This window comes from Myotis myotis, unplaced genomic scaffold, assembly GCF_014108235.1.
Source record: "Myotis myotis isolate mMyoMyo1 unplaced genomic scaffold, mMyoMyo1.p scaffold_m19_p_2, whole genome shotgun sequence".
Taxonomy (NCBI): domain Eukaryota; kingdom Metazoa; phylum Chordata; class Mammalia; order Chiroptera; family Vespertilionidae; genus Myotis; species Myotis myotis.
In genome coordinates this window covers 165,646,328-165,668,526 of record NW_023416324.1, presented here as the reverse complement: position 1 = coordinate 165,668,526, position 22,199 = coordinate 165,646,328, and the positions used below count along the sequence as shown (strand labels likewise).

Genomic DNA, 22,199 nt, shown 5'->3' with positions numbered 1-22,199 from the left:
CCTGGGCGAAAGCGGTGAGCAGAGGAGGGGATCCTTGGGCACCGGGAAGCACAGTGGATCAGGAAACACCTTTTCTCTGTGCGAAAGTGCACCCCTTGCTCATTAGCGGATTTACCACCCTTTGCTCTCTTGGCCCATTAGGGTGCCTCAATTTGCTTAGTCAGTGAGGGGCGGCAGGGGACAGGAGGAGCACAGGGCTGAGCAGCCAGAGACAGGGCTCCTGTCCAGGCTCTGCCGTTGTGTGAGTCCCTTCCCCGCTCTGGGCCTCAGTTTCCCAATCTTTAAAATCGGCTGACAGTAAGGCGCCTACGGTTTCTGATCTCTTCTCTCTAGATGTCTCTGGGCCTGATACCGGTTACCCCACTAGGACTCAGGAAGGGACAGGACCCCTGCCTGCCTCCTACCCTGGAGCCAGGCCTTCCCCCAACTCCGTTTCCCTTTAAACACTGTGGTGACAAGGAGGGAATGTCAGCCAGCCAGCGGCAGGGTAGCGCAAAACACAGCTGATGAGAGAAAGCCCCTTCCCAGCCCGGCCTCCCCCTCCCATCCATGCCCCCAGGGCCCCCGGTGAGGTTTCAGTGGCTGCTGGTGGCAGCTGCTCTGACGTGGGTCTGGCCGATTCCACCCCCTCATCCCTTTCTAACTGGGCCCTGGATGGTTTTCAGGACTTCCCAGCTCTCGGCATGCTCACTGCCAAGGCCTCCATCCAGCCTGCAACCGGAGGAAGGTGCCAAACACCTGTGCCAGGGAGGCCAGTGCCCTGGGACTACAGGCAGCCTGGGGAGCACAGCCCGGGAGCACTGCCCAGGCAGGACAGGACTGGGGAGAGGGGAGAGCAGCAGGGACCCGCCTCAAGGGCTTTGCCTGCGTTTCCAAGGAGACATGTTGGAATTTGGGCTGAAACCTAGCTAAGATAGGCAGGAAACAGTGATGGGAAAACAAGTCACCTGGTCCGAGAAATAGGACGGTTAATGTCAAAGAAATTGAGCCAGGCAGGGAGTGCAAGAGAAGGAGCACCTTCTGAGCCCACCCCCAACCTTCCCCACAGCCCCCTCCTACCCTCCCCCTACTAGCCTCTCCCCTCCCCCATCCCGCCTCCCACACAGCCCAGATTGAGAGCTGGGGGGGTGGGGGTCACTGGACCGTCTCTCAGAATCATACACCCAGCAAGGGGTTCGACTTTCCTTCTTCCCTCCCCCTCTTGAGGTTCTAGAGCTGAGTAGGAGAAGCAGACCCAGCCCAGAGAGCCAGACCCTAAAGGCCTCCTGGCACCCTCAGCACCCCAGCATCCAAGAGCCCCATCTAACACACAGTGGGAGAAATGGGGCTGGGGAGGGGGCAGGACGCTGGCCCCCTGAGGAGGCCTTGGCCCCAGGCCCCTGCTGGGTTGGCAACAGCCCTTCTTGGCTCAGCAAACAGCCTTGGAAGCCAATCTCTGCTACTCACTTCTTTCCTCTATTTGGCTGACAACCGAGTCAGAGCTGTTGGCTGGAATCCCGTTTTTCTTCTAAGCTTCTCTCCCTCCTTTTTTCTGCTGCTTAAAAGGAAAAAAAAAAAAGTTTTGAACCAAGACATGATGCAAGGCTCTTTAACTTCTTAACGTTTCTTTAAGAAAACAGTGGTGCGCGCAGTAAAACCGGTGACCCTGGTGTTGGCGCAGCACTTCACTGCGTATAAAATACTGCGGGGACCTTTGCAACAGCCCCGGGCTGCACAGGAGGCAGGTGTCATCCTCTCAGCCGCCTGGGTTGCAGGGCTGGGCTGGTAAGGAACCAGGTCTGGGATTCTGTCAGGGAGGAGCTAGGCCACAGTAGCACCAAAGGGAAGGAAACCCTCTCCCCTCAAGTCACATTTTGCAGCCTCATGTGCTTGGCATACAGATGTGATCAGAGGCAAGGAACGGCCTGGTTAGTCCCCACAGGGACAGACCTTACATCTCTCCTCCCGTCAAAGGGAAAGGGTAGTGGTGGAGCTGCGTTTCTTGAGCACCTACTGTGTGCTCCCACACTCTGCCAACATTAGCTCGTTTTACACAGGACAGCAGCCTTTCGGGGTGAATATTACCTTCATTTTTCTAAATAATAAAAGTGAAGCCAGAAAGATGAAGTCATTGCCAAGGCAACACAAAGGAAGGTATGGAGGCAGGAGTTGAACTCAGGTCTTTTCAACTCCAAAGCCTAGACTCTTCTTACCACCCCTGTGCCACAGCCCCCTAAAAGACCTAGCTTGCCGCAGGGTTCCCCCGATGGAGGGAGAAGCCACAGTGCACAGAGAGAGAGCGGACTGCCTGGAGCCCGGGCTTGAAACCGTGTTGGACTCACCCGCTATGGGAGCTGTGAGGTCCTTCAACAGTCCTGGGACAAACAGGAATAACAGACTCTATTCAATTCTAAAATTCCTGCTTTGGGCCTGGCCAGCGTGGCTCAGTGGTTGAGTGTTGACCTATGAACCAGGAGGTCACGGTTCGATTCCGTGGTCAGGGCACATGGCCAGGTTGCGGGCTGGATTCCCAATGAGGCAGCCGACCAATGATTCTCTCTCATCATTGATGTTTCTATCTCTCTCTCTCCCTCTCCCTTCCTCTTTATAATCAAGAAAAAAATACTTTTTAAACATTAAAAATCCTGCCTTGGGTCCCTCCTGCATGCTTCACGCAGAACTAGGTGACAGGGCAAACCTAGACCACACTTGAACCCTGTCCTCACTGAGCTCCTGACAGGAAGTGGGAGCATCCTGAGAATGACACACTGGCTGCTACTGACCTCCCGTAGGTGAAAACAGGACATGGAGAGATGGGGAGGGGCTGCCGTCACAACAACTCAGAGGGCGGAGTCCTCGGTGGACTCAGCAATCTCCTCTCCACAGGCAAGCACAGGGCGCACCGTACCCATTCTCCTGTCTGGTCCAGGGCCTGCCAGGGGAAGGGCCCCTTTAAACCATAACTGACAGCATGGTTCCCTCTCAGCCCCCAATATTGAGGCCTGTGCTTCCCTACACAGAAATATATGCTTCGGGCCTGGGTTGGGGGGTTATGCAGTTTCACCTCTGAGGCCTGGGGGAGGGGGTGGCAGAGCTGGGGAGCTCACATATTGAGGCAGAAGGATGCTCTGAGTAACTTTCTTTTTTAATATATTTTTATTGGTTTCAGAGAGGAAAGTAGAGGGAGCGTGAGATAGAAACATCAATGATGAGAGAGAATCATTGCAGGCATGTGCCCTTGACTGGAATCGAACCCGGGACCCTTCAGTCCTCAGGCTGATGCTCTATCCACTGAGCCAAACCAGCCAGGGCTGAGTAACTTCAGTTCCACACTCATGGAACCCACTGTGTGCGGCTCCTTGTGCTGGTCCGGGAAAGAAAGACAATGTGTTGAAGCACCACCTTCCAGGGGCTCCCAGGCCAATGGGCAGGCCGACTGTCTCTAGTCTCAGAAGCAAGGGGGCAAGAGAAGGGTAGACTGGGTGCGACGGGAGTTCTGGGGATTCTGCTTGGAGGCCTCAGGGAGGGCCACAGGGCGGAGATGACACTGAGAAGGGGCTAGAGGGGTTCTGACAAGTGGAATTGGAAGGGAAAGGGCAGGGGTCCTGCTGTAGAAAGAGCACAGCATAGTCCAAGCTCCGGCCCAGCCACACTCCAGCAGGTGCACTCACTCAGCTGCTCTGAGGCGATTTCCTCATCTGTGGGGCAGAGCGGACAACGCTCTGATCCTGGGACCTTTCCTGTGCTCTCTCCCCTCTCATCCTCACAACAGGACCCCTCTTCTTTTTTTCTAAATATATTCTCATTGACTTCAGAGAGGAAGGGAGAGGGAGAGAGCGATAGAAACATCAATGATGAGAGAGAATCATTAATCAGTTGCCTCCTGCACGCCCCACACCAGGGATCGGGCCTGCAACCCGAGCATGTGCCCTGATAGGGAATCCAAACCATGACCTTCTCGTTCATAGGCCGATGCTCAGCCACGGAGCCATGCCGGCCAGGCAAGATCCCTCTTCTTGTCACCCAAACATATCCTTTTGGAAATGGACACTCACAGAACAGAAGTAAAACATAGAACATAAATGCTAGGACAGCTCTTAACTGTTCATCAGGGTATTCTGACATTTTGTAATCAGGGAAACTGAGTCAGCGCTGCTGGAATCAGTCTCAGCTGCGGACATCAGTATCGAGTTAATGAAACAGTTCCGGCCCCAGGACAGAAGGCCCTAGAATCCGAGGAACCTGCGTGGAAGCCTGGACTGGCAAGGGCTTGCCAAGGGCAGCCAAGGAGCCTGGGTGACCACAGAGGGAGGGGTTGTGCATGCGATGGGGGGCATCAGCGGTAGGTTATCGGGGGCTGTGCGCAATAATTACTCCCCTGACTGACATCTCACAAGATCCCAAATAGACTGACATGGCACGGAAGCCATCATGCCTGCGGCTTCAGGGAAGGCGGGTGGGCGGGAGGGATGGTGGCAGGAGACACAGATGACACCCAGGGTGGTATTTCCAGGCTGCAGCTGAGTGTCTCTGTCACATGGGGAGAGCAGCTGTTAGGGCTGGCGGTTTACGCCAGCGGCTGTGTCAAGCTTCCGGTCCTCCCTGCAGGCTTTGTTTAGATTCCGATCACATCTCCCACTGTGCATCCGCCCTGGGTTCCGCAACTGGGGAGGCTCTTCCTTGGGAGGCCTGGGGTGAGGAGACATGTTTGGGAGAGAATTCAGACATTCCAGGCCTCAACGCAGGAGCTGGCTGCTGCCCAGTGGCCGCAGCCTTCCTTGGAGGGCAGTTAGGGTGTGAAAGTAAACAGATATCTGCAGACAGGCCTGCAGCCCACCACACTTCCAAGCCCCTTCCAGCTTTCGGCTCCCCTCTGATTGATGGATATGCTTAAGTCTGGTTGGATTTCCCAGTGCTCAGGGTCTGGACCTCGCTTTGTTCTCTACTTACAGGGGAACGAACCAAGCCGTGAACACCATGGGTCCAGGCCTCCTCTTGGGGGAGGTCATTTATGAGGCGGACCCAGATGGTCCTGAGAGACTCCTGTCAGCAGCAAATATCATAGAACCTCAGGTCTGTAAAGGCTTTCCCAAGCCCTCATGCTGCAGCTGGGGCCACTGAGGCCCAGGGCGGCACCTGGCCACCCTCACCAGGCAGGTTGGGGATAGTTTTCTCTTTTTTGGGGGGGGGGGGGAGCAGTGAATTGAAAACCCTGGGGAACTGGCTCCATAGAAAAGGGGGGCGTGCAACAAGAGAGGGTGCCTTGGGAAGCTCAGTCCTGCAGCATCACCCTGAAGCCCACTCAGGGTCCATTCTGTAGACTTCCCATTGCATTCGTGTCCCAAAAAAACCAACTCGCAGAGGACATTACGAACCATCAGCCCTTATTTTGGCCAATAATTGCCAGTTCCTCCCTCAGAAACCATTCCCTGGGTGTCCACCAGGAAGCCAATGGACCAACAAGAACGACATCCTGATTCTCTGACCTCCTGTTGCTGGAGGTGGAAAACGGGTGGCAGGAGGAGAAGAAGGGGGGTGGTAAGGAGAAAACTGGCGTGGCAGGGAGACCCGTCTAGCAGAGGCTCAGGCTCAGAAAGTCAATGAGGGTTGTTTTTTTACTGCTTCTCCAAAGTTTTCTGAAAACCAGGCTAACCAACAGTTTTCAAAAGTTCCAGCAGGGCTCAGTGATTTAGCGTCAACCTATGAACCAGCAGATCACAGTTCAGTTCCCGGTCAGGGCACATGCCCGGGTTATGGGCTGGATCCCCAGTGTGGGGCATGCAGGAGGCAGCCGATCAATAATTCCCTCTCATCATTGATGTTTTTATCTCTCTCTCCCTCTCCCTTCCTCGCTGAAATTAATAAAAATATATTTTTTAAATTTTTTAAAACAAATTTAAAAAATATAAAAACTCCAGGAGGGAGCAGAGCCAGACTTCTCAAATGGTACTGAGTACCAGCATTGCTTCGGGAGCTTGTAAAAACGCAGATTCTTAAGCCCCTTCTCCAGATTCAGGACTGGGTGTGAGGGCCCAGCAACCAGCATTTTTAAATTATTTTTTAAATAAATGCATGGGGGCAACATTGGTCAATATGAATGTATAGGTTTCAATGGCACAAAATCTCCAACCAGCATTCTAACCAGCCCCTGCACTGGGGATTCAGACGTGGTGGAAAAGAACCACAGGCTGAGAACTAGGACTCGACGACCAAAGAACCTGGGAAATTTAGTTGTCATTAGCAATGACATCTCAGGTCCCTCACCAGCAGCGAGGCCGTGCAGCCTTCAGGAGTACTATTTCCAGTCTCTGTGGTATGAGGAGCCAGGAGACCAGGCCACGGTGGAAGCAGGGAGCACCAGGACTCCAGGCCCTGCCACCCAGTGTGTTCCAATGCATGAGACAGGCCAGAGGGCTTGGGCCGAGGAGGGTCTGTGAGCACGGAGCAGAAGGCAAGGGGGTGAGCTGGGCAATCGGGAGGGTGGTCTGGGAGAGAGCCATGCACTGTGGGCTCGGCTTTCCCAGCCGCAGAGGGCCTGGGGTACAATGGACACTTGCTGAGTGAGGAAGGCAAAACTCTAAAGAGTCTACACAGGCCATTACAGCTGTACAAAGAACACTAACAAAGAGAATTTGGAGAGATGTAAATAGCAAAGTTGCATAATCATCAGATTCCTTTTTTCCATAAACTTTGCTTAAGTTCATAATAAAAAATAAACACAGGCAAATTACACCTACTTCACACAGTCATTTCTGGGTGGTAAGTTCTGTATTAAATTTGAAATTCATATGCGTGGGTTGAACTTCCCACATCAACCAAAACACGAGTCTTGGGAAGAGGGGCAGCTCTGGGAGGTGTGACCCTCTCACACAGCCCCTAAGGGATCGCTGTCCCCACCAAACCCTAAGCCACCACTGATCTGAGTTCGCAGAGACAGAAGTTTGTCAGATTAAATTCTTCACATCCATTAGTGGGAAACGGAAACCAGGGGAAGTCTGATGAAGTGGAAAGAACACTGGACGAGAAGTCAAAATATTTGAGTTCATTTCAAGTACTGACTTGTCATTTGTGAAAATGGGTAACTTTCCCCAAAAGAGCCTCCGTTCTCCCACCTGCACAATGAGGAAGGACTGCGAACAAATTACCCCCAAGTGTGGCAACTAAGAGCAACAACACTTATCTCATGGTCGCTGTGGGGCAGGAATCTGGCTGTGGCTTGGCTGGTGTTTCCGGCTCAAGGTCTCCCCTGAGGTTCCTGAGGTTGCGCAGTCAGTACGTCCACCAGAGGTGCAGTCAGCTGAGGCTCGGCTGAGGGAGGATCCACGTCCAGGACCACTCATGTGGCTGTGGACAGTCTCAGAGGACTGTTCTCAAGTTCATTCATGCAGTCGCTGGCAGCCCCCAGTATCTCAGAAGGGCTGCCTCACAGTATGACAGCTGGTTTTCCCAGAACAAGTGAATCAAGAGGGAGAGAGTCAGAGACAGGGAACCCAAGACGGAAGCTACCATCTTTTATAACCTTGTCTTGGAAGTGACATTCCGCCAGTTCTGCTATAGTCTGCTCTCTAGTGGGCTAGTCACTAAGTCCATTCCACGCTAAGGAAAAGGGTAATTGAGCTCTACCTCTTGCGGGGAGCCATCTCAAAGAATTTGTGGGCTCATCTTGAGAACCATAGGGATCGAGACCAATGATCCCTAAAGGTCCCAGGTCTGTGACTGTGGCTCTCTGACCCCTTGGCACATCAGGCATTGTGGGCATGAAACAATTAAAGTGTTGCCCTGGCTGATAAGGCTCAGTTGGTTGAGTGTTGTCCCAGGCACCAGGAGGTCGCTGATTCGATGCCCACTCAGGGCACATGCCTGCACTGCCTCTCCCATCCTTTCAATCTAAAGTAAAAAATTTAAAAAAATTTTTTAATTGAAGTGTCTGCTCACCATTTTCTGGGCGGGCCGCAGGCTCGTCTCAGTAGAAAGAACCTGGCGAATGAGAAGGTATGCGTCTCAGAAGGTACACAGATTCTCTTCAGCAGCTACTCTAAGACCCAGGGCCTTGGAGTAGCTGCTGAAAGAGACTGTGCACTAGTCGATGAACGCCCGACTTGAGCACCCTCCTCCTGCAGGCAAGGAACAGTGTCCAGCCACCCTGATATTCTGGGGCCTGGCAGGTGGGTGTAGAGCCTTCCCCAGCCCACAGCAGCGACAGGCTGCCCAGGGATGTCCCAGGTTTCCCTCATTCTCCCAAAGGAATAGGGAGGAGGGGTGCTACGGCACCAGGGGATGAACCAGGAAAGACAGAGTCAGTCCTCTCCTACCAGCCAGGTAAAGAGGGGAACAGAAAATCACCCAAAACCAAGTTCTCTTAAGAGGCCTTGCAGCATGAGGTAAGAGCCTAAGGTTGGCATTCGATGGATCGGGTTTGAATACTGACTCTGTCATTCGCAGCTATGCCCCTAACCTCTCCTTCACTACAAAATGGGCATAATAAGAGAGTTTATAGCCCAGAGCCGTGAAAATTAAATGAGATAATGTATTAAGGCCCTTAGAAGAGCGACTAGTACATAATCAGTACTCATAGTAATGTTGTTATTAATATTAGCATTGCAAAAGACTTCAGAGTTCATCCAGTTCAACTGCACACCCAGCACGGGAATCCTCTCCAGTGGTGACTGAACTTGGGCCACTGCTTGACTACCTTGAGAGCCTGCGAGCTCACTACCTACCCTGAAAGTCTAGGACCACAGTGGCAACCCACAGATGGACAGCCTGAACCAGACCTGGAGCCACAATCAACCTCTGTGTGGCTGCGCCCTCTACCCCCATTCCTTTCGCACCCCAACAGCAAACACTAATTTTACATTTCAAACAGGCCCGTAGCATATCAAAGGAACAATAAAGGCACACTCTCCTATTTTGGCTTAGGTAGAGTCTCCTTGGCAACCCCCAAAACGTTTTACTTATTTTTACTTGCATCTTGTTTCGTTTTAGAGCCAAATCATAATTAAAACATTTGATCTAGAAACCTCTGTAAGAGGCAAGAAAGATGTTTGTCCATAAGGCTAACTAAAACAGTCCAGACTGGGAGTAGGAGGTGTGTGTGGGGAAGGGGGTAGGGATGTGGACTTGGGGGGATGGTGAGGACCACCTTGGTTCCATCCTGCCAGGGTACAATTTTCCCCAAATGCAAAGCGGTCACAAATTCGGGAGCACATTTCTTTTCACGCCAAGTTTCCCACTCTTCTCGGGAAGCTGCATTTGTTGGCCAGGACCTGAGTTTTCTCTGCTTGAGGCCTCTGGAGACACATTCCAATGGTGAACATAGAACAAAAGCCCAAGAAATAAAATCACACATAGCTCCTCAAAGGCACGGGGCTGGAGGGGAGCCCCAGGGGGAGGCACAAAGGCTCAAAGTTCTGCAACCCACACCTCTGGGAAAGAGAGAGCAGGGTCAGCTCCTCCCCCACCCCAAATTTCCAGTTTGAAATTTTTTCATCAGCCCGATCAGCAAACATCTGCCACTCCCCGCGGTCGGGATGAAAGGTGAAGATCAGAATAAGGCATCTTTGTGTTTTCATTAGGTACTTTAGCAAACGCAAGGAGGACATTCAGATTCGATTTCCCTGTTTTGTACACACACGTAAGTAGCCGCTAAGAGGATTACTTTTCCTGGAGCGCCGTCCTCCCCGAAGGCCCCGGTCAAAGGAGACCCTTGTTCAACAGCGTTTTCTCTAATTCCTCTGGCTTTCTTCCTGGCCTCGACGTGCACGCATCTCGCCTGCTCTTCCATCCGCCCACCTCGCAGGCTTCGGGATAAAGATGGTGGGGGCGCTCCATTCTCCTCCTACCCCCCCCCCCGTCCCCCCGTCCCCCCCCCCCCCCGCGGCATTAGCGCCCGGTTCAGCAGCGCCCCAAAGGGAAAGGGCAGCCTCCGCGCGCCCGCGACGCCCCCGGAGAAAAATGTAGCCTTTTTGCCTCTGCTCCAGTGAATGGCTTTGCGAGGGTTTGCATTAGGGCCCGGGTCTGCTGGTGCAGAAAGCCTCACAGATGTTGACATTTTTTTCATCCCCGGGTTAAGATGTCTTCCAGAAGCTTTTATTCCTCATTTGTTACTTCTTTATCATCCCGGAGGTTCTGCCGCCTCCCTCTTCTCGTTTCTCAGAAGAGAGCAGCGGTCGCGGAGCCTGTCATTATCTCGGCCCTTTTCTCGGGCCCCGGAGGCAGCCGGGGCCGCGGGCCCCATTGTGGGGCACAGCAGGTAGCTGAGGCGGGCCGGGTCACTCCTCAGACCCTTTTGTGCAGCGGCCCCTCCTCCCCCACCGCTTGGCTGTGTGGATGTGAAAGGTCAGGGGCACGCCAGGCTTCCATACCTGTGCTTTTGTGTGGGGCTGGGGGCCAATGATCCCAGAAGCAATTTCTTGGAAAGCAGCCTAGAGACTCCCTTCGCCTCGTTACCACGCACAGCTGTACCACACCGGTAGGGCTGGGGGTGGAACAGGAGAATTCGTTTAGATCATCTGTATCAAAAAATGGCCTGAGAAAAACATTCTCTCCAGAGGATGGCTCAGAGATCAATTCGAATGGTAGCCGGAAGTCTCTGAGACATCGAGTGCTTTGTGATAAGTATATGGAGCGTTTCATTGATTTTGATTATCCTTTGTCCCTAGTCCTGGCAGCCTGGAGTCTACCAGCAACCTCAGTGTTCTCATCTGTCCAATGGGGATATTACCCCCTCCTCCCCATACCTCCTACAGTCATTCTGGTTATTCCATGGACCCAACAAGGCAATATAGAAAAAGTTTGGCAAACTATAAAACTCTATACAGTATCTTGCTCAGGAGTGACTGTGTGGGCCCTGATTTGAATATAAGCTATCACATGATGCAGATTAATTTTTCTAAAAAGTAGAGAGCAGAAATACAGACAGATTTAAGGGCCTTGGGGGATCCTCTTCCCAGCCCTGTCAAGCTTGATGCCCTGAGGGCAAGGGGAGGTCTCAGGGCAAGATCAGCCCTGATGATGGCAAATCCTCTGAGGCTTGAGTAGCTGCTGAAAAGGCAGCTTTGGGAGGCCAGCTGGGGACAGTTGGTGTGTGGGAAAGATGACAAAGGGCCCAGGGTGCTCACTGACCACCAGCCTAATACGAGCCAGTTCCATGACTGGAGGCACACCAATGGGGAGCGGAGCTGCCTCGTGGAAAGAAGGGGGCCTCCGGGCGGTCCAGGCCTTGCCCCAATGCTGGGCCCTTTCTGGATGTCACATTTTAAGAAAGTTATGTGAGTACAGGATCCTGGTCAAGGGAAGGAGATCGGAATCATGAGAGGCCTAGATACCCTGCACGACAGAGACTGGTCAGAGAAGCCGAGGCTGCAGCCTCAACTTGAGAGGCCAGTGACTTTGTGGGAAAGGACAATTGGGCTCATTTCGTGTGGCCCTGAGGGTTGGAGCTGGAGCTGAGGAGTGACAGCTTAAATGAGGATGTTTTTGAACAAACCAAAGGAAAATATTTTAAGTGATCAGAAAGATCTAAAGTGGAGTGGGCTGCTTTCTGGGGTGGTGAGCACTCTGTCATTGAGGGTAACCCAGCAGAGCGGGGTGAGGGGAGAACATTTATCCCCTGAGCATTAATTTAGGGCTTACTCAGGCCCAGCAAGTTCTTTCAATTCCTCAAATTCTTCCATTCTTTGCCTTTATTTTCTAGTGAGTAAATTGAATATAGTCACATTCCACTTCTGGCAATAGCTGAGTAATAGCACACTCAGTGAACAGAAGAGAACAGAAGCAGGTAGATTATGATGGCAAGTCCGTGCTCTGAAGGGAAGATTCACACATTTGCAGCCTTTAGTTGAGACCAGATATGCTTCGCAGAGTATTCAGAGCAGTGAGGAGGGGGAGGCAGACAACGGTAAAAAAAACAAAAAACAAAAAAAGACATATTTTCTGGCCTGAGAACCTAGGAAACTATGATAGTGAGAGAGAGAGGGTACAGTGTTAAAGAGAAAGAAGACCCTAAAATTCTATCTGTCCACATCTCTGTCGAAGCCTTGAACCACATATACACAGGGAAGACGCAAAGCAGCTAAGCTACTGGGGAAAGATCTGAACTGATATTGGCACTGCTGCTTAAGAGAGTGTTTACAGTTTGAATCCAACAAAGATAATTGCTTGATAAAACATAAGAAATAACATCCATCCAAGAAAAACACTAAAATCCAGAATCTAAATGATTTAACATGCATAATGTCCAGAATATAACCAACCCAAAATTATTCAACATACATAGAAGTAGGAACATAGAACACATTCTCAAGATAAAAGAACATCAAGTGAGACAACCACAAGATGACCCAGATGTTGTCATTAGCAAACAAGACCATTCTAGCACACATTAAACTATATCCTTAATAAAATAACAAAATATGACCACAATGAAATTTCCTATTTGTTTTCTCTTTGTCTCCGCTGGGTTGTTTTCCCACCAAATTTCTCCCTGTCTGCCTTTTAAGTGCTAAAAATATTATTTTAAATCCTGTCAACCCAGAATGTTAGATCTAGTAAAAATATTCTTCAAGAACCAAAGAGAAATAAATTTTCAGATAAAAGAAAACTAAACAAGTTTGTCACGAACAGACTTGCTCTATAGGAAATGCTAAGGAAGCTTTTCAGTCTGAAAGGAAACGATGCCAAATGGCGACTCAGATCCTCAGAAAGAAAAGAATATTAAAAATAAAGAATATATGGGTGAATATAAAACTACATTTTGTCTTTTAATTTCTTTGTAACATATATGACTGTTTAAAACAAATACTATACCACTGCCTTGTGTGGTTTAGAACATATGTAGATGTAATATTTATAATAAATAAGGCATAAAGAATGAAAGAGTATGAAATTATGTGGTTGCAAATTTTCTCCTTTTTGGATGAAATATTAACTAAAAGTAAACTGAAAGTTAAGAATATATTATATATAGTCCTTAGAGAAACCATTTTAAAAATGTAAAGAATTATAGTTAAAAGTGTAAGTTAAAATGGAATTCTAAAAGTTATCCAAATAACCCAACAAAAGGCAGGCAAGGAGAAATCGAAGGGGGAAACAACCCAGTAGCAACAAAAAGAAAACAAATAATAAAGTTGTGGGCCCAAACTCAACCATATTAATAATCACATTAAAGTGTAATGAACTAAACTCTCCAAGTAAAGGCAGAGTTGGTCATAACAGATAAACGTGCACCCTCTCCAATCTGGGACTCCTCGAGGGATGTCCAACTGTCCGTTTAGGCCCGATTACACAAGAAACGGGCCTAAACAGACAGTTGGACATCCCTCTCACAATCCAGGACTGCTGGCTCCCAACTACTCACCTGCCTGCCTGCCTGATCACCCCCTATCGCTCCCCTGCCAGCCTGATTGACGCCTAAATGTTCCCCTGCCGGCCTGATTGCCCCCAACTGCCTTCCCCTGCAGGACTGGTCCCCCCAACTGCCCTCCCCTGCCAGCTATCTTGTGGTGGCCATCTTTGACCATGTGGCAGTGGCCATCCTGTGTGTTTGAGTGATGGTCAATTTGCATATTGGTCATGACTAATCAGCATATTGGGGCTAATTAGCATACCCCTCTCTTATTATTGTGTTGGAGTGATGGTCAATTTGAATACTGGTTACAACTAATTAGCATATCCAGTCTTGACTAATTAGCATATCTGGGCTAACTAGCATATCCCTCTCTTATTATACAGGACATATATACAAAGATCAGCAAAAAGTAAGTGAATGGTAAAAATATTTGTCATGTAAGCCATAATCATAAGAAAGTTTGAGAGACTACATTAATATCAGCTAAAATAGATATCAAGACAAAAAATAAAGCAATAAAAAGATATTTCATAATGATAAAAGAATCAATTCAACAGAACGACTTGACAATCATAAATATACATGTTCCTTTTAACAGAACTTCAAAATATATGTGATAAAAATAAACAGAATTAAAGGGAAAAACAGATAATTCCATGATCATAATTGAAGACTTTAACTCCCTATTCTCAGCAAGAGACAGAACAATTAGATAAGTATAACACAGATATAGAAAATCTGAACAATCTGAACCACATTGGCCTGACTGATATTTATAAATATCACCTTCACCAATTGCAAGAATACACATTCTTTTCAAGTGTACAGGGGTCTGTTCATCAGCAATCAATGACACAAAGTAGTCTCAGCACCTTGAAAAAAATTAAAATCATGTAGACTATGTTCTCTGATCACAGTCAATTAGAAATCAATAACAACAAGATATCTAGGAAACCCCAAGTACTTGAAAATTAAACAACACATTTTTACATAATCCATGGGTCAAAAAATAAATCACAAGTAAAATGAAAATTATTTTTAAATAAAGAAAAATTAAAGTAGACTATGTCAAAATATGTAACATGTACTAAACCAGGGGTGGGCAAACTTTTTGACTCGAGGGCCACAAAAGGTTCTTAAAATGGACCGGAGGGCTGGAACAAAAACATGGATGGAATGTTTGTGTGAACTAATATAAATTCAAAGTAAACATCATTACATAAAAGGCATAAAAGGGTACGGTCTTTTTTTTTTTAGTTTTATTCATTTTCCTGCCCGCGGGCCGTAGTTTGCCCATGGCTGTACTAAACTAATGTTTACAGGAAATAAGTAGTTTTAAATGTTTATATTATAAGAAATACTTAAAATCAATAATCTGGGTTTCTGTCTTATAAATTAGAAAAGGAAGAGCAATTAAACCTAAATTAAGTATAAGGAAGGAAATAATAACAATAAGAGCAAGAATCAATAAAATAAAAAATGAAAAAACAATTGAGAAAAATCAATGAAGAAAAACTGGTTTACTAAAGAGATATATAAAATTAACTAGCTAAGCTGATCAAGAAGCAAGAGAGAAGACCTAAGTTATCAATATCAGAAATAAATTGGATAACATTAGTACAGATCCTACAGACATCAAAAACCTAAAGGGCTTGTTTTTAATAACTTATGTCAATATATTTGATAACTTAGACAAAGTATATAAATCATTATGAGACAAATTAACAAAAATGACTCAAGAAGTAAAACATTTGAATAGAGTTGTAACAATTAAATAAGCTGATGTTGTAAATAAAACTTTCCATTAGAAAATTTTACGCCTAGACAGCTTCACTACTATATGATAATGCCAATCCCACATAAACTTTTTCAAAAACTAAAAGAAGAGGGGACACAGCTCAACCTATTTTAGAGGAATTACCTGACTTCAAAACCAGACAAAAAGATCACAAGAAAAGAAAACTACAGATCAATATTCCTCATGAACATAGACATAAAATCAAAATTTTAAATAATAAAATCTAGCAATATATATATAAAAAGATAATGTGTCATGATTATATAGACTTAATGCAGGAGTGCAAGTTTGGTTTAAAATTTAAAAACCTATCAATGTAATCCACCATAATAATAGAATAAAATAAAAAAATATTTGATTATGTCAATGAATATAGAAAAAGATTTGACAAAATTCAACACCCATCCATGACTTAATAACTCTCCAAAAAACAGGAATAGAGGTGAACTTCCTCACTTGATGAAGGAGATATTCTTTAACCTATAGCTAACCATACTTAATGGTGAGAGACTGAATACCTTCAAAATTAAAAACTTTTGCTCTGCAAAAGTAGGTTTATAGTTGAGGGTACGTGAAACAGCTTATTCTTGTGTTGCTATTTATTAATTATTGTATTATTTTCTAAATGAACAACTATAAACCTACTTTTGCCCCCACTCTGTATATGACTAACCAATATGGACACTAGTAGTCATCAGGGAAATGCAAATTAAAACTGCGATGGAATACCACTCTATCCCTCCTAGAATGGGTAAAATGGAAAAGACTGTCAACAACAGGCATTAGCAAGGGTAGAGACCAACTGGATTCCTATACACTGCTAATTGAACGTACAGTGGTGCAGCCACTTTGAAAGCATGGCTGGCAATATCTTATAAAGTTAAGCACATAGAGCCATGAGGCAACCCAGCAATTTCACTCGTAGCTATTTCCTCAAGAGAAATTAAAATATATGTCCACACACAGACTTGTATGTGCATGTTCATATCAACATTGTAGCCACATATTCATAACAGCTCAACTCTGGAAACAACCCAAATGTCCATCAATTGATTAATGGGCGAACAAATTGTAATCCTCTTATGAAATACCACTCAGCACTAAAAACGAAAAATATCGTTACACACAACACGGATGAATCTCAAAAACATTATAGCAAATAAAAAAAGTCAAATACAGAAAAACAGCATACTGTATTACCCCATTTATAAAAAATTCTAGAAAGGCACTGCTGCAATGACAAGATAGCAGTGGCCTCCAGCAGGGGTTCTAAGGAGGGTGTTGGCTGTGATGTGCATGAGGGACTCTGGGGGTGACGGAAATGCTGTGTCTGGAGTGTGGTAGTAGCTACAGGACTGTACGCAGCTGTCAGACTCATCAAACCCCATCCTTAAAGTGTGTACATATTATTGTGTAAATGATACTTCAACCAAAAACACTTCGACCTACAAAGTCAAATGTAGTGCTGGTTAACTTTTCACTACCATGAGCTACTCCGTGCTAACATGCTGAACTGAGCCAAAAGCAAAAGGGAACATAACACAGGAACTTCACTTGTTAGTAGGCCCTGCACCTTTATCTCCGGCTTTTTGAAATATTGAAAAGGGTCAAAGAGACTTGTTGACCACTCACATGAGTCCCTGGTGGTCCAGGGACCCACACTCAGAACGACGGGAAGAGGTGCTCTCTCCCTGACCACAGCCTTCTCCGACTGAAGGTGTAAATGCGGAACCGAGAGACAAAACCTTCGCCACTGGATGCTTGCCAGAGTGTGAAGTGTGTACTTTCTTGTGGAAGTAAACCTGTGCAGATTAGAGCACAAAGGGTATTTTGTGAGGCCAGGCCCCTGAGCGAGCTGCCCACTGCACCGGGAGTTATTTCTGCAAGGATTTCCTAAAGTCACGCAGGAGGCGGCAAAGGAGCGCCTTATTTGGGCAAGAATGAAACACTCAGAAAAGAGTCGTCCTTGTGTCACTTGCATGTACATCTCTAATTAAGTTAGAGCAGTTTTGCACATTTTCAGTTTGGGTGAGATTCAAGGCAAAACCAAAAATGGACTTGGTTTAAATAAATAAACATGACAATAGAGGATGCCACCTGCCCCTCCCTCCCCACAGTCCCTTCATGTCACTGACACACGAAGGAGTGGCAAAATGCAGCTCCACACTGAATGCCGAAATTGCTGTGCACCAGCAGCCTTCCGTACTAGGGACTGGTCACCAAGAAAACACAAACTCAATCTCTGCCTCTGAGAAGCTCACAGAATGAGCACAAACTGTGATGGGGCAAAGGACAGGACAGAGTTTCCCAGGAAAGACATTCAGTGCTGACTGACTTAGCTGTTTGAGGACTGTGGCCTCTCTAAGGAGGTGACATTGCACATGACCTTAAAGGATAAGACATTTAAGAAGCAGAGAAGATGGGGAGATGGCGGCAGAGGAAATGGCAGAGGCAGAAATCACAGGGCAGGAGCTCATGTGATGTTTGGGAGAGCCATGGGTGTTTTGATGGGGCCGGGGCTTGGGGGCAGATAAGTGAGGAAGTAAGGAATGAAGAGCACTCCATCCGTTTTCACTGTTTGCTGTCAGATTCTCTCTATGTCTGGGCACCAACACCCCAGCCCTCCCTATGCCCACAGGGCCACCCCCTCAGGAGCTGGAGGTCAGCAAGGCACCCATACCTATTCATTCAGAGAGAGCAGCCAGATGTTAATTCCGTATGAAGGATCCTCTCATGAGCCAGATCATCTATAACAGGGGTCCTCAAACTACGGCCCGTGGGCCACATGCAAATACAAATATTGTATTTGTTCCCGTTTTGTTTTTTTACTTCAAAATAAGATATGTGCAGTGTGCATAGGAATTTGTTCAAAGTTTTTTTTTTAAACTATAGTCCGGCCCTCCAACGGTCTGAGGGACAGTGAACTGGCCCCCTGTTTAAAAAGTTTGAGGACCCCTGATCTATAACATTGAATCCCTATAGTCAGGTCCACAAGGCTGCAGAATGGCCCCCGCATGTTCATCCAGGCTCCAGTTGAATAGGCAAGAATAGTCCTTTACGTGTGTGTGTTGCAAACATATCTAGCACATTACACTTTATTGACAAAGCACATTTCACCTTTTAACCAGTTGATTCTACCATTGCCCCGTGAGTTAGAGAGGCAGAGAAAGTGCACCTCATTTTAAAAATGAGGAACATGCTGGAGCTGCCCTTGGGTTCAAGGTTGATGTCCCGATCACAAAGTGACTACAGAATATAAACATAGTCCGAAGGGCAGGGGATGGAGTGATTTACCAGCCGGGTCTCCATTCCACTTTTCCAGGTTCTGAGCCCTTCATCAAAATGTCAAAAAGTCCAATTTCCTGTGGGCCTCAGAAAAGTTTCTCTTAATCAGATCAGCCAGCCTCACAAAGTGTTGAAGACATATCTTTTGGCTTCTCCTGCTACTGGCTATGAAATTCACCTTCAGTGACTACCTCATTCTCAGGATGGAATGCTCTTATATTAAGGCTAATTAATAACTCTCTTCTCTTCTCCCTCTTTGTGACATTGAATCCTAGAGCACAGGTGGCTGGAAGGGCTTCAGAGACAACTAGCAATGTAGTTTTAAAGTTTTTCATTGCTGATCAGCATCTATCATCATATTTACTCATAACCGGTGAAGTAACAGCCTAGATCATTATCCCCATCTTTTTTTTTTCTTTTTTACATCTTATTAATACAGTGTTTATTTGTCTTCCTTCTGTCAAACCCTGAGCCAACCACTTTCCCCAGGCTGCCTGGGAGGTATAGGAAAAGGAACATACAGGGCAGACAAGACACGGGAAAAGAACTATGGGGGATGGAGACAGCTCCTTCACATGGCGAAGAGGAGGAGAAAGGCCACCATCAGGCAAAAGAGCCCCATGGCCTCTGAGAGGGCAAAGCCCAGATGGCGTAGGAGAAGAGCTGTTGCTTCAGAGAAGGGTTCCTGGCATAACCAACGATGAGGCTCCCAAACACAGTCCCAGTTCCAGCCCCAGAGCCTGCCACCCCTACTGTGGCCGCCCCAGCCCCAATGAACTTGGCTGCTATGTCGATATCCCTTGAAATGGCACTGATTTGGAAGCTGCAGCTAGAAATAAGGGAGGTCAGGGGACAGACGCAGGGCTGCCAAGCTGCTGAGGCTCTCATCTGTCAGTGTCTCTGGTCGTTTCAGCACCACTGCAGACAGTGACCCGCTCAGCCGAGAGGTGCTCCTGGCCACGGAGTGGGGGGAGACAAACGTGGTGCAGGGGATGAGGGGAGCTGCTCCCAGGGCAGAGCAGACAGGGAGGGCCAGTATCCCCATCTTAAAACCGAAATATCTATGACAAAGAGAGACTAAGACACTTCTCCAAGTCATAGAGCTAGGCCTGCAACACAGGCCTCCTGACCTCTAATCAGTGTTCAGTCTACTTACATCAAACGCCCTCTTCCTTCCACCCTGCAGATTAGATGTAAATTACAACATCCCTGACCTTCACAAACAGGGAAATGCAGCTCAGAGAGGAGCAGGGGCCTGGCCTTTCTGGAGAGCGTCCTGCCTCTCACCCTCCCTACAGAAAGGGAGAAACACAAGTGTTCCCTTTAAGCCACCGTGAGGGTGATTTTAGGACAGCCCTGCCTTAGCTTAAATATGACTCCAAGCCAATATCTAAAGAAAGGAGACAGTGTCCACCTACCTATTCACGGGTAGCTGGCCACATTGTGCTGACCTGGCCACGGTGGGGGCTGCTCCAAGGCATTCTCTTGAAACGCATAATAGCATCCCCCCCCCCCCCCGCCCCCCGCCTCCTCCCCAAGGCCCAACTCCTGCTGACAGGCAGGCTCTGCAGCCAGCAGACTGCAGCCCAAAGCGGCTCCCAGCAGGAGCTGGACAAGGCCAGCAAGGTTACAGGTGCTTTTCATCCAGCCTTGCAGGAGAGCCCCAACTTCCTGCTGCTAGAAATTTGTCTGCAAATTTTTGTCTTCATTCAAATCGATGGACGGAGGCCTATAGACACTGGGGTGATATGATAACTTGATTAAGCCCCAGAACAGATGACACGGTAGCTCAAAGGCCGAGTGCTCTCCTCCTTAACCTCTCCAAGGGAGCCCGCAGACTTTGCTGGTAATTGGCCCATTGTCCCTTCCTTCAGAAATCCCCTAATCACCATGTCCCTCGGCTCCTCTCGGGGGCAACCTTACATGCTGTCAGACCCATCAGACCCAGTGAGTTGTGAAAAACACCTGTGCAATGTGACATACCAGACTCGGGATTTGAGAGGCCAAACATGACCCTTCCTGAGAACAATTACTTAGTCAGATACCCTTCCATCCTCCAGCCCAGGTGTAAATTGCCACACATTGACTGAGGAAACCCGGAGACTGTTTTGTTTAAAGATGGGTTCAAACGTTTGCAATATTTAGTTCTCTTGGGGAAATATCCCCCTGATCTTTCATTCTTCTCCAGTTGCTGTCTCCCGCTGGACGACACATAATTGAGAGTGTTTTTGATCAACCATTTCCAGATAATCTGGCATACGCTGATGTGAGTCTACCTCGCGTGAGCCAATGTGTGTATGTCATTGCTTCTGGAACAGATGTGAGGTGGGAGTGTGCCAAAGGAGGGAAGGAGAGTGCTACGGATGAATAGATAGAAAGGTCGGTAAGTTGCCATGGATAGTTTTGCCCCATTCTGTTTTAAAATCTGTCAGCCTTTGTTCAGTGATAGACTCGGGGCACTTTAGAACGGAGGAGGAGTTCAAAACAAATCTCTTCAGTCCATTTGCATTAGGATATTAAAGGGAAAACATTGTCAGCTCAGTGTCTGAGGTGGGTTCTGGTTGTCGAACGTCAAGAAGTGGAGCTGTTCGTGGCACTTTGAAAATAAGCAAAGTGCACCATTAAAAGGTAAAGAAATGCTCTTTTACGTTTTCATTCATTATGATTTATGGCCCAGATCTCCTTATAAGAAAGAGGGCTACAGTATGCCAACATCACCGGTTCTGCTTTTGTCATGGGAATGGAATGTCTTTTGAGCTAAAGTAGATAATTCCATGGCCGGAAGAAACACGAAGGGAGGGGGAAGGGGGAAGAATGGAAGAAAAGATCCTCTCATTTCCCAATAATGGCAAAGGCCAGGAATGTGCCACAGTGGCATTCAGGAAAACCCAGCGATGACAATGCGCCCCACAGTGCGTGCGCGCCCCAGGCCGCTCGTGCCAGGTGGGGGACTGGAACCGCTAGGCCCTCTGCCAGGGACCCACAGGCCCAGCAACTTGCGCCTTACTGCAGTAGCGAGATTTTCTTTTCCTTTTTTTAAAATCTTCGTGCTGTTTTAATGCTGGCCTCTTGTCCCCCATAAGATCAGGGCGCGCCCCGCGCGTAGTTCCAAGGCCCTTGTGGCTCAGGAGCCTCCAGTCTGGGCCCGAGGCTGGAAAGGCATCTCTAAAAGGGGGCGTCCCCTCGGCCCACTGCGCAGCCGGCCATTGTCCCCATCGCCCCGCACAGGGCTGTGGAGGGGGCTTTTTTAAAGGCTTCCAGGAAACAAAGGAGGCCCAGGCGCCCGGCTTCATGACGCGCCTATCTTTATCCCACACACCAGCGCGCCGCCCCGTGTCCGCAGCTCCGGGCCACAATCCACGCGGCGCTCGGCTCCTGGCCACCTAGCCCTTCCCCCTCCTCTCCTTCCACCTCCCTCCCCCTTCCTCTCCTGCTCCCCTTCTCCTCCTGACCCTTCTTTCCCCCCCCCCCCCCCCACTGAACCCAGGCTTCCCCCTACGCCAACCGCTGCCCCCCTCCCCACTAGCAAGAAAACCCGCTCCAGCACCTCCAGATTTTGGCCCGAGATGCCCCGACTCCCTGATGCGTCCCTTTCTGGGGGCGGGGCGGGGAGCTCTAGCAGCCTGCAGGTGAGGGGTCCGATATAGCGTTTCTCAACCTGTGGGTCGCGACCCCTTTGGCGGTCCAACGACCCTTTCACAGGAGTCGCCTAAGACCATCCTGCATATCAGATATTTACATGACGATTCATAACAGTAGCAACATTACAGTTATGAAGTAGCAACGAAA

General features: G+C 48.1%; 1 pseudogene; it reads right to left on the bottom strand.

The window, feature by feature from the left end:
* Nucleotides 1-18,835: 18,835 nt before the first annotated feature.
* LOC118675742 lies at nucleotides 18,836-19,455 on the bottom strand (annotated as a pseudogene).
* Nucleotides 19,456-22,199: the final 2,744 nt, after the last annotated feature.